The sequence below is a fragment of the Nicotiana tomentosiformis genome, chromosome 11 (genome assembly GCF_000390325.3).
Source record: "Nicotiana tomentosiformis chromosome 11, ASM39032v3, whole genome shotgun sequence".
NCBI classification, from domain to species: domain Eukaryota; kingdom Viridiplantae; phylum Streptophyta; class Magnoliopsida; order Solanales; family Solanaceae; genus Nicotiana; species Nicotiana tomentosiformis.
In genome coordinates, this window is record NC_090822.1 from 63,072,954 (window position 1) to 63,086,845 (window position 13,892).

General features: G+C 38.4%; 1 long non-coding RNA gene across 1 annotated transcript; it reads right to left on the reverse strand.

Moving 5' to 3' along the window:
• Window positions 1-2,831: 2,831 nt before the first annotated feature.
• Window positions 2,832-10,375, reverse strand: LOC104102277 (uncharacterized). Its single transcript, XR_687650.4, has 2 exons — window positions 9,808-10,375; window positions 2,832-3,128 (listed from the first exon to the last, which is right to left on the reverse strand). It is a non-coding gene; the product is annotated as an uncharacterized lncRNA (long non-coding RNA).
• Window positions 10,376-13,892: the final 3,517 nt, after the last annotated feature.

Sequence of the window (13,892 nt, forward strand, 5' to 3'; positions counted from 1 at the left end):
AAAGATGACATACTTTTCTAAACGGACTTAAAAGGATATCGTGACATACAAAGTGAAACAGTGGGACTATATTTTACTAAGATTTTGGTGATGGGGGACAAAAAATAAATTCCACACGTGAAAGTGGCTATCTGTTGCAAAAGAAGTCGTTGGGTGGCCAACAGTTCAATTTCTAGCCGTTGAGCCAATGGCTATTTTAAAAAGGAGATTTTTACCTATATGTACTACATTAGAAACTTATTTACCCTCACTGTTTAGGTTTTAACTTAATTACAAATTGATATACAATTTATCAATTATATACAAATTAGTATTAATGAGTATCCCATTATATTAGGAATTGAATAGAGAATTCCCTTTCCTCTCTCTCTCTCTCTCTCTCTCTCTCTCTCTCTCTTCTCTCTCTCTCTCTCTCATTCTCTATTAGTATTCTTATATTAATATCTTCATGTGGATTAACTGAAGAAATGATACTAATGTTAAGTGGAAAAAAAGAGAGAAGATTAGTACCTAGCAAAATTCTTGCTTCAGATCCTATGAAAATAAGGAAGTAAATAAGAAAAAAATTAGTTTGATGAAGAGAATCATTTTAGTTATCATTCTTTTAGCTTTTTGGAATCAATAAATAAAATAGTATTAATTATAAGCGAGTAGATTGAATTGGAAACTATGTTAATCTATTAAAAATTCTATTGACGGCCATTAAAAAATTTCAAAGCTTTGAATTCAAAAATAAAATTTTATGAAATTATTTTTTGTTTGGATTGGGTGTTGTTGCAAATGATTAAGAATATTCGTTGGAGTTTATATCTCAAATTTGAGACAATTTGGTGAAAATTCGAGTAGGTTTTAGTTGAAATTTCATATTGAAACTCGAAAAAGAAGATATGAACAAATTGTATATATTTTGTATGTCGAATGTAGAAACGGTATACAAAATATCTACAACTTACATAATTATATATAAGTTGTATATAAATTGTATGTAAATTATAATTTTTAACCGGATTCTGTACAAAAAATATGTACTTATGTTGTAGATAAATTGTAGGTTTTGACCGGATTTGTATATATTTTGTAAAAAACTTTTGTTACTTGTTGAAAATATGAAAATTTAGACAAACCGGGTAAATAAGTTTAAAATCTTGTATATATACGAAAAAGTCCCTTTTAAAAAAAATAAAAAATCAAAATCCAAACCGGTTCCGTCCAATCGGTTAGACTGATAAAGCGTGCACCGTGCAGATCATTACAGATCCGGTCTAACCATTTGGAAAATTGACACTGCATGGTACTCGGCCCTAAACCCCACCCTAATGGTCAAAATTTCGCCCAGCAGCCTATTTTACCATTGCCTTTTAATTTTTAGCGAATTTTAAAAAACTATTTACTTTTTAGCCACTTTGAAACTTCAGTCCTTTGGGGACTAAATTTGAAACTTTTTTTGCCTATCTTCAGTCCATAAGGATTGAAGTTTCAAAGTGACTAAAAATTTCAGCCCTTCAGGGTTAAAGATGGGCAAATTAAGTTCACAACGTTAACTTCAATCTTTTTGGGTTGAAGTTGAATGTCGTTTAATACTTCTATTCAACTTCAACCAAAAAAAAAAAGACTAAAGTTGAAAACCCGAAGATCGGCAAAAACAGTTCAAATTTAGTCCCGGAATGACTGAAACTTTAAAGTGGCTAAAAACTAAATAATTTTTAAAATTTTGCTAGATATACACAGACACCCCCAAAACCGGCTACCTGTGCAAATCGCCCAGCCTGATGTTATGGGTGAAATTCAAAATTAGCCGGATTTACAAGTGGTAATTGAAAAATAGCCACAATTTCAAACGTAATCGAAATCTGGCCACTTTTCATGTAAAGATAAATCTGAACGAAAATACTGTTCAAATTTGACTCTGTTTAAAGTCTACGAAACACAGAAGATCGGGTAAAGAATTCTGTTAACTCGGGAGAAGGTGTGAGGCACTCCCAGATTTAGTTATTTTGGCACGGTCGCTTTACAATTACACTCAGCGTCATTATCTGATAATTACGTGTTTCAAACCTATGTGCATTTTACCTTTTTACTGCTTTTAATTATTAAAAAAATATTTTACATGTTTATGGATTTATTTTAAAAAAAGTTACGACGTTGTACACTTGTCGTTTCATACACATCGTAAATCGCGCCACGTGAAACGCACCCGCAATTTACGACATGCTTAATTTTATTATTACTTTGAAGTTAAAGTCAAGTTACATGAGCATGCACTCGAATGTGGAAATATGTATCTTGACTATACCATGGGAACCGTAGTACCGTACCCATAGTCACAATATTTTATTAATCGCGTATAAAGCAAACTACAATGTTCAAAATTATAACTTGGGATTATTGTGAAAGTCCAAGATTATGTAAATGACATGTGGGTAAGTTTATAAGAGTTAAATACATCATTAACAACCTAGCGTTGAACCCTTTAGGCATCAACAAATTGTTTGAAAAGAATTATTTGGAAAGGGGCTAAGAATCAGACTTGAGAATTATGATTAAAGGAGGCTATCTAATTTTGTTGAATAGAGGCTGATGTTTACCTGATAGCTCTAATTGAATGAATTCTGCTTATTTCAATAATTTGCCAGTGTGTCATTGAACTGACATTGATTGTTCTGGCTAAAACTAAATCTCCGACAGGTTCAAATACAAATAGAATTGGGCTGAGAGATGAAGCCCAAGATGTGATAGCATTTTAGAAACATGGCCAAACCCCATCAAGGCCTAGAAAATAGTCCCGCCAGGCCCAGTACATACATGACACTAAGTGCAGAGAACTAAGCAGATTCTACAAATGAAATCCTCATCCATTTTAATATTACAAATTAACTATGCCTGTAACAGATCAATATATTTAACAAGAAGAAACTGACACTTTAACTCAAATGAGTCTATCACATAGATAACCTTGTGTGAATCGTAATTGACTTTACAATTCTGGCCTAAACAATTCTAAATAGATATAATTATTATACTGCTTCCGTGACAATGCGGCAACAAAATCACATGAGCCAACTTTGTTGCTTTAGTCTACTTATTGGATGGATTTGACCAACTGGTGATCAAACCTACAACTCAACCCTCTGAACATCATTACATCAGTAGGCATAAATTAGTCAAACTACTGCACTTAGGCTGATTTGATATTCATACATATACAAAACGAGGCTAAGTAAAATGTTCAACACATACTAGTAAAGCAAACATCAATACACCTAAAAGGAATCATGGACATCAGTAACAACCAAGCAAACTAAACACATGATAGGGCATTTAAAACACCATATTTGCATTCATTGATTCAAGCTCGATGATTACATAGTGTAAAACATACCTCAATGCAGAAAATCAGCTAGAATAAACCAGGCAAAGGTCTGAAACTAAGGAGTGCAGCTCAGCAACTCAGGAACAGCCAAAATCAACAACATTTTATGATCTAAAAATATTTAGAAACCCAAAAGTATGAAGATGAACAGCTGCAGCTTCAAACAATTGCAGAGATCTCTCTTTTAGTCTACGTTTCATCTGTTTTTCTTCTGTTTTTGTTTTGATATTTTTGTATTTCCAGATCCAAAATTTGTAGTTGGAATTCATATTTTGATTCAATTCGATTTTGGGGTATGATTCTTGTTTTTGTTGTTGTTTTACGCATTTTGAGATTTCAATCAAGTTCGTATTATGTTTATAGACTTGTTGGTGTAGTTGGACGAGGTCCCGAGGGGCTCGGGTGTGTTTCAGACCGCCCTGAGATAAGTTCAAAATACTAGATTTTCTGTTCTGGTTTCCTTCTTAGCGAACGCAGACAGATCCTCACGTTCGCGGTGAAGGATTTGGGGACTGGAGGTTTTTGCCCTTCGTGTTCGCATGGAGAAGGTCGCATTCACGTAGAAGCCTGGGCCTAGGCCTGGGCCTGGTCGACCCAGTTGCCTTACGCTTTCGCATGTTGGGCCCCGCATTTGCGAGGAGTAAGCGCCCCAGTGCATCACGTTCGCATAGGTCCTCTCGTGTTCGCATAGAGCCTTTTCCTGGGCTCTTCAGTTTAGCCATCGTGATCGCGAGAGCTTGGCCGCGATAGCGTATAAGGACCTCTGGGCAGAATCATCTTTTAAAAATGGGACTTAGGCTATTTTGGCTCATTTTCTTTCATTGTTGGGCGATTCTTGGAGCTCTTAGAGAGGAGATTTCACCTAGCGCCTTGAGGTAGATAATTTCCACACAATGTGAGTTTAATACATGGTTCATGGGTAGATTATAACAAGTAAATTAGTGAAAGTCATGGGTTTAGGTGAAAACCTAGGGTTTTGACAAAAATGAGATTTAAACACGAAATTGTTATGGAATTTAGTAAAAAAAATATCATATATTTGAGTTCATGAGGTTATGGGTAACAATTTTCTTTCAATAGTTCCAAAATCCGGGCATGTGGGCCCGGGGTGAATTTTGAGAATTCTTCAATTGGGGTTGGGTAATCGCTTTAATAGTTAGAATACGAACTTTTGAGCATGTATTGATTAGTTTATATACTATTTGATTAGTTTTGGATTGATTCGGCACCGAATTGAGGGTGTGAGCACATTCTTGGACCGGAAATTAGGCCTTGAAACGAGGTAAGTCTCTTATCTAACCTTGTAAGAGGGAATTAACCCCATAGGTGAATTTAGTCATTATGTACTACTATTTACGGGAGCTACATACATACGAAGTGACGAGAGTCCGTGTGTAGCTACTATTCATGCTTATGTCCGGGTAGATTTAGGCTTACACTATATTTTTGTTGATACCGTTGCTTGTTTATGCAAACTATGTGTTTGGATTAAAGCGGAGGTTGAGGATTTCAACATTTTAAAGGTTCCTAGCTGAATTTCTTAATTCGAAAAGAATTGAGAAATATTGTGATAACTTGAAAAAAATATATACTCAACTGCTTTGCAAGTATATTCCGCGAGCGGGGTAAATTTTTACTACTCTCATGGGAGCGGGTCGTTCGCCTCAGCAGGTTAATCGATAACATAGAGTCTTTTGGATCGGTGCAGAGATGTCCGTACTTATCTTCGAGAGGCTATAGGGTGTTAGGAAATTACTCTTTATTCATCTCCTATCGTACAATTGATGGTGTGCTAAGCTTCTTCTCTTACTCTCTCACAGATGGTGAGAACGTGCGCGACAAATGTTCCGGACCTGGGAGGAGCTGCTCCCCTTGTTGCTAGAGGCCGAGACAGAGGTCGGGGAAGGGCACCGGCCCGAGGTAGGGTACGGGGACGTCCCAGAGTTTCCCCAGACACCACCAACTGATCCAGTGGAGGATCTCATTGATGAGGAGCAGGATGAGGTGCCCGCAGTAGAGCAAGCCCTGATTGATTTCATGTCAGCATCGGGCTTTCAGGAGGTCATGGGTCGTATGTTGCGGTTCATCGATTCTATGACCCAGGCTGGTTTATTTCCAGCAGACCCAACCACATCTCAGGCGGGAGGGGGAGCACATACCCCTACTTCTCAGGATCCTAGGCATGCAGCTACAGTATATCAGACCCCAGGCACACTACCCATGGGCAGAGCCCAGCCAGTTACAATAGCTGTACCTGAGCCTAGACCAACTGCGACCGGCGAGCCGCATAGGCTACTGGATAGATAGACCAAGCTTCACCCTCCGGTCTTTGGCGGTGAGCAACATGAGGGCCCCCAGGACTTCATTGATAGGTGTAGGGACAGACTACACAACATGAGCATATTGGAGTCTCACGGGGTGCATTTCACTACCTTCCAGTTAGAAGGTAGAGCATATAGGTGGTGGAAGTCTTATCTCTTTGGCAGACCAGCAGGTTCTCCTCCCATGACTTGGGACTAGTTTACACGCCTATTCTTGGATAGGTATATTCTGCCCTCTCAGAGGGAAGTGTTGCGGCTTCAGTTTGAGCAGCTCCAGTAGGGTCAGATGTCAGTGACCGATTATGAGGCGAGATTCTGTGAGTTGTGTCGCCATGCACTTATGATACTTCCTACTGAGGCGGAGCAATTGCGGAGGTTTATTGCGGGGTTTCACTCTAGTATATAGGCTAGTATGGCTCGGGAAGTTGAGATAGGGACTTCTTATCAGTTGATAGTGGAGATTGCTCAGATGATTGAGGGTTACCGTCAGAGGGGTGGAGAACAGATGCAGCGGGACAAGAAGTCCCATTTTTCTGGAGAGTTCAGAGGTGCCCCAGCTGGGGGCAAAGGTCATTTTGGGTGGTGTCAGCCCAGCATGCTCCCATATTCAGCACCACAACCTCCTTGGGGTGTTCCAGCGCAACCCTACTTCAGTGCTATGCCGGAGAGTTCTTACCGCCCGCCAGCTATTCAAGGTTCTTCCAGTGGGTACTCCGGTCATCAGGGTTCTTCCAGTGCCTATTTCAGTGCCATGCTAGAGAGTTCATACCACCCACCCACTCTTCAGGGTTCTCCCGGTTGGTATTCATGCCATCAGGGTCAGACTTCAGAGGAGCAGTCCACCGCTCCGAGAGGTTGTTATGAGTGCGGGGATCCTAGTCACATGAAGAGACATTGCCTCAGACTACGGGGCAAGGCAGCGCAACAGATTCTGCAGCCCATGATTTCAGCACCAGTAGCCGCAACAGCCGTCCGGCCACCCAGAGGCGGAGGGCAGGTGGGTAGGGGCCATCCCAGAGGTGGAGGTCAGGCAGGCGGGGGCCAGCCAGGTGGCGCTCCAGCCAGATTCTATGCTTTTCCGGCCAGACCAGATGTAATGGCCTCAGATGCCGTGATCACATGTATTATTTCTATCTGCGGTAGGGAGCTACAGTACTATTTGATCCAGGGTCTACCTATTCGTATGTATCATCTCTATTTGCTCATTTTTGGATATTCCTTGTGAGTTATTGGGTACTCCTGTTTATGTGTCCACTCCTCTGGGAAATTTTATTATTGTGGATCAGATCTATCAGTATTGTATGGTCACATTCTGTGGATACGAGACTAGAGCGGATCTTCTGCTGCTTAATATGACCAACTTTGAGGTAATCCTAGGCATGGACTGCCTATCCCCATATCACGTCATCCTTGATTGCCATGCAAAGACTGTTACCTTAGCGATGCCATAGTTGCCTAGATTGGTGTGGAAGAGGTTGTCTGTCAGTACATCTAGTCAGGTTATCTCATTTATGAAGGCTCAACACATGATCGAAAAGGGTTTTTTGGCTTACTTAGCCTATGTTCGGGGTACTACTACAGAGTCTCCAGCGATTGATTCAGTACCTATAGCTCGGGAGTTCTCCGATGTATTTCCTTCTGATCTTCTAGGCATGCCACCAGATCGTGATATCGACTTCTGTATTGACCTGGCTCCAGGTACCCAACCTATATCTATCCCACTATACCGTATGGATCCAAAAGAGTTGAAGGAGTTGAAAGAACAGCTTGAGGAGTTGCTAATAAAGGGGTTCATCAGGCCAAGTGTATCACCTTGGGGTGCTCCAGTGCTATTTGTGAAGAAGAAAGATGGGACTATGCGGATGTGCATTGATTACCGCCAGTTGAACAAAGTTACCATCAAGAACAAGTACCCGCTGCTGTGTATTGATGATTTGTTTGACCAGTTGCAGGGTGCTAGGGTGTTATCTAAGATTGACTTGAGGTCGGGGTACCATCAGTGCTAGGTCCTCTTGCGTTCGCGTAGAGCCTTTTCCTGGGCTCTTCAGTTTAGCCATTGCGATCGCGAGTGCTTGGCCACGATCGCGTATAAGGACCCCTGGGCAGAATCATCTTTTAAAAATGGGACTAGGGCTATTTTGGCTCATTTTCTTTCATTGTTGGGCGAATCTTGGAGCTCTTAGAGAAGGGATTTCACCTAGCGCCTTGAGGTAGATAATTTTCACACAATGTGAGTTTAATACATGGTTCATGGGTAGATTATAATAAGTAAATTAGTGAAAGTCATGGGTTTAGGTGAAAACCTAGGATTTTGACAAAAATGAGATTTAAACACGAAATTGTTATGGAATTTAGTAAAAAAAAACATCATATATTTGAGTTCATGAGGTTATGGGTAACAATTTTCTTCGAATAGTTCCGAAATCCGGGCATGTGGGCCCGGGGTGAATTTTGGGAATTCTTCAATTGGGGTTGGGTAATCCCTTTAAGAGTTAGAATACGAACTTTTGAGCATGTATTGATTAGTTTATATACTATTTGATTAGTTTTGGATTGATTCGGCACTGAATTGAGGGTGTGAACACATTCTTGGACCGGAAATTAGGCCTTGAAACGAGGTAAGTCTCTTATCTCACCTTGTAAGAGGTAATTAACCCCATAGGTGAATTTAGTCATTATGTACTACTATTTACGGGAGCTACATACATACGAAGTGACGAGAGTCCGTGCATAGCTACTATTCATGCTTATGTCCGGATAGATTTAGGCTTACACTATGTTTTTGTTGATACCGTTGCTTGTTTATGCAAACTATGTGTTTGGATTAAAGCGGAGGTTGAGGATTTTAATATTTTAAAGGTTCCTAGCTGAATTTCTTATTTCGAAAAGAATTGAGAAATATTGTGATAACTTGAAAAAATCTATACTCAACCGCTTCGCAAGTATATTCCGCGAGCGGGGTAAATTTTCACTAATCTCATGGGAGCGGATCGTTCGCCTCATCAGGTTAATCGATGTATTTATGGTTCGGGCCGTTCGACACTCGGTGGTGCACAATATATTTATATGTATATTTGGATCGGGTCGTACGTCCTCGGCATAATTCATGCGTAAAGATATTGGAACTCCCTTTATATTTAATATTGTTCCATGAACTTGAAAGGTGAAAGGATTAGACGAGAGAAATGACTTGGTTCTTACTTGAAATGGAAGGATTGTTTACTTATTTTTCCTGCTCTGAGTACTATTATCGGTTTATATATCATGTTTAATTAGAACTTCATACTTTTATATTTTTGGCCCATAGTAAGTGTCGAAGTCGACCTCTAGTCACTACTTCTTCGAGGTTAGACTAGATACTTACTGGGTACATGTTGTTTATGTACTCACGCTACACTTCTGCACTTGTCGTGCAGGATATGAGGCAGGTGAATTTGATTATCAGTCTGGCGCGCACGCTTGACTTCTGGTCCGAGACCACACGGCGATCTTCCCTTCCGAGCCGTTCAGCAGCAGCCAGAGTCTCTCGTTTGATTTATTTTCTGTCTATTCTATTTCATACGGTAGAGTAGAGATCTTTTATATATTACACTAGTAGCCCACACACTTGTGACACCAGATCTTGGCACACACTAGTAGACTTGTGATTTTGCTTTTATTCCTATGGCCGCAAATACATTCAGTTGCTTTCGTTTTATTAATTTAAATCTGTTTCTTACTAAACCTAGTAAATTAAGGAAAGTTATTTACTTGGGAAAAATATATTAAAATGGGAAAATGACTGGATTGTTCATTGTTGGCTTGCCTAGCAATGGTGCTGGGCGCCATCACGGCCAAAAATGGAATTGGGTTGTGATAATTACTAACACGACCCAAAATCAACTAAGACCTAAAAACAATAACTAATCACTAATGATAAACAAAAGGGAATTAACAAAAGAATTTGAACAGGCTAGTTCATGAGATCAACTAAACAGCTAAACATGAAATCAGAATAATAGAAAAAGACCCTTAATCAACAATTATAGCATGTGATTATGCACATATGAATTGACAGAAACAACAAACACACATAAGAACAGAAATAAAAATGAAAGGAATAAAGGGAGGCAATACCTATTGAGGTTAATCAAAACGACTAGAGAATATTATGGCGAGCCAGAGAGATTGCCACATGAACATGGGCCGGATTTATCCGAGCAATCCAATGTTTTATATACCAATATCTCCTACTGGCCGGAGAAAGGAAGCGAAGCGAGGAAGGGATGAATAGGACAGTCAACCGGAGTTTGACCGAATTCTGACGGTCTTAAAACGAGGCGAAACCAACGCCAATCTATAATACTCAACGAAAGAAGTCGATTGGTGTTAGTATTAAGCCCAAACAAACTGGTATTTGAGAAAACAAAAAACAAAAATGGGGTGGATTTAGGTTTTAGTGTTTCCTAGATCTACTATTCGACATTATTGAGGGGTTTTCTGGGGAAACCAATAATAGATTTGGACTGAGGTTGGTCTTGGGACTAGAGGGTGATAATTTGAGGTGGTTTGGGGTTGTGCCGCTGCCGTGGGCAATTTCCGGCAGCGGCGGGAGGCGGGGGAATGGTGAGGGATATCGGAGAGGTCTGAGAGGTAATTTTGGAGGTAGGTGGGGCGCATTCCGACCGTTATATGGGAAGGGAGAAATCAGTCCCTGGCCGTAAGATCCATAGAAATAAAAGGCTTAGATTAACCACGCCAAAGCCACGTCGTTTGGTGTTAGTAAGAGCTGGACCTTGTGGGGACTGGGCTGGACTGGGTATTTGGGCGGACTTAAGGAAACTGGGCAGTCTAATTTTTGGCCCAGTTCAAAGTGTAAAGCAATCAACCTTCTTCTCTTTTGTTTTGATTTTCAAAGTTAGCCACTTAGCTTAAAATTATAATTAAAGCCTATTTTTCAAATTTAACCTCATTATCTATTTTAATACCTAAACCTAATCTATTAGTTTTACAAATTAAAAGAAAAAACTATTTAACTACACCTAAAATGCAAAAATGCAAAGTAACTTAACACTTTTTTGTGATTTTCTATTTTAGTAACGCAATTAAACCTGCAACTAAGTGCTAAAAATGCAGTTAAAGTTTATCAATATAAACAAATGAAAGATAAAAAATATTTTTGTCATTTTCATGATTTAAAAATGCTACTAAAAATGCATGAGACACAAATACGTGCAAAACAAATCAAATAAAAATATAAAAAAATTCCTAAAGTTCTATAAAAATAATTAAAGGTTATTTTGGAATGTTTTAGGAGCAATTTCCATATCGGACAAAATTTACGTGCTCACAAGAATCGTATATCTAAAATCTCCTTTAAGCTAACTATGAATCATGCTTACTTTGAAATTCTACTCTGTATGATTTTCTATTCAATTATGTCATTTTGAACTTGTTTATGCTTGATGAATCTTTGGTGTAATCCTGTCTATATATCCTTGGTTTGGAAACTTCTATCCTCTGTTAGTCACGGCCTTAAGAACTAAGTATGTAGACTCCAAGTTGTGTGATTGGCCTGGTATATAGCTTGCTACTTGGTTTGGCACTCGAATGGGTAAGCAAGGTATTGTTTGGGCCTAACTATTAGACTAGTTTGGTGCTGAGAGTTGAAGCATATCTATAGCTATCCGGAGTGTGGGCCTGTTCATCCACATGAGGCCCCAAGTTTGTCCGAAAGGCCAGAAGAATACCTGATTTAATTTGTATCTATGTAGAGCCTATAGTCATCCTAGATGGTCTTGTGGTCATTTATTTGAGTTTGTGTTATTGTATTGGGCATGCAATAATCTGTAATGACAAATAATGGGGAATTAATGAAAGTGAGGGGGCTGGGATACTTTAAGTTTCGCATAAAAGGGTAGAAAATATGCCTATAGGATCTAAATATTTTATTGGCTATTTGCTCAACATGTTCTATTTCTATGTGTTGTTAGACATCATGCCTATAAGATTTTATTCGAGTAATCAAGAACTGTTTACATTGATACCTCTTGCATTTATGTGACTCGCCTAGGAAGCATGACTATAGGACTAATGAAACAAACTTGCGCTTAAAAAAACTTATTTTCAAATCTGACCATCTAGAGATCATGCCTATAGGACTTCAATTGAAATTACTGCTACTGCTATTCTCATCACACTGCTGCCTTAGATGACATGCCTGAAGGAAAAAAAATGAAGCAAGCGTATGTTCTCAATTACTTTGATTAGAGAGCATGCCTATAGAATATTATTAGTCACCTAGAAAGCACGCCTATAGGACCAAAGATAAATAATTTTGTGCCTTCAATGGTCTCACTGCCCAGATATAAATCGCCCAGAGATCATGCCTATAGATCTTTAATAGGAGTTATAATCAGCAGCTTTCTCAAGATAATATGCCTAGAAGTACTACCTATAGGATTTTATGGAGTCATTCAATCATATAGAAATCATGCCTATAGACCTTGAATTATTTAAGGTATCTTTACTCCAAATCTGCCTACAGTCGTTCACTTCATAATTCGGAACACTGTTAGCATAAGTTCATGACTGTGCGCATGCACTTGTGCCTATGTGTGGAGGTTAATTGAGCCCTTAATTGTTAATTGTGTGAGGTCCTAATTGTTTTGATTGTGCGCCTAGTTTTATTATTTTTGAGCATCCTAAGTGAAGTCTAGAACTACTAAAGTAGTAGGTCCAAAGCCTCCTGGATCATAGGCATGGGACGGGTAAGCATGCGATTTAGAATTGACTAGAACGCTTTACGTAAATAACTTTAAAATAGTAATAGGGTAGCAAGAGATGATAGTCTGTGCCCGCTGAATAATATGAGCAACCCTTACCTTTATGGGAGTTGCAAAGTATTATTTATGTTGCATGGGGTGATCATTTAGGATAAAAAACTTAGGACCTCCCTCCGTTATTGTTTGTACGCTTGTTTGAACTTAGGTTATATCTTGTAATCAACAAGGATGGTATAACTATTTATTAATAATAATCCGTTTTCCTTTCTTACGTGCAATTTATTTTTAACTTTAAACCCCTACTCTTATTTAAAAATATGATCACATAGGATAATTACAATTAAATAATCCCACATAGCGTATAATTCGGCCGGAACCCATAGTTGTGGACCTCGAAGAGTACCTAACCCCTTCTCTTTGAGGTAATTTAAGCCCTTACCCGATCTTTTATTGTTGATACCCAATTTTTCCCTCATATTTTATAAAATATTCTATATACTTTCAAAATATCATTTTTGCATTATTACCCAATTTACAAGAGTCATATAAGTATTTTTTATGATTTTCTATAATATTTATAGCTTTAAAATTAATTTTCTTGTATTTAAATTATTCAAATATTTATTAATTATCCCTTAAAATTATTTTGAGGTGATTTAATCATCCAAATTTATTATTTATACCTATGTATGTTTTATAACATTTTACTTCATTTCATATAATTACATTTGCAATTTTGAACTATTTACACATTTTTTGTAATAATATCCTATATTTTATAATTAAATGCATTTATCATTTTATTTAGAGTCAGAATAATATTTTTATATTTTTATAATCTTCAGACATTATTTTAAAATATTAAGTTGCATAAATACTATTTTTATATTTATTTATCTATTTTATTAATTTGTTTTTCCCTTAATTTCTTTATTTAAAATCTAGCCCAAAACAGGCCAAATTTCGGACCCAATCCACCAGCCCAGACCCCAAAACCTTAGCCCGATAACCCCAAGCCCAAATCAAATGACCCCTTTAATAAACCCGGTCGGTATCCATTTTAAACAATCCACCCCACTCTTTCCTTCGATCTCAGCTGTACGTTGATCTCAGAGATCAATGGCCCATAAGCCATCTCCCATCTTTAAACTACCCAACCCAAACCCTAATACTCATTCCTCGAAGACAGCCACCCCTAAACATTCTCCTTCTCTCTCACTTCAGAAACCCTAGACGCCTGTCACGACCCAAAACTCAACATGCCGTGATGGCGCCTATCACAGAACTAGGCAAGCCGACGTTCATAATAAAACTAGGCATTTTGTATAAAAATAAGATGAAGCAAATTTAACAATAATAACTCTCATAAATAGCCGATATAAAAAACTGCGACTCGAATACAATTTTCCCAAAATCCAGGTGCATTGGGTACATGAG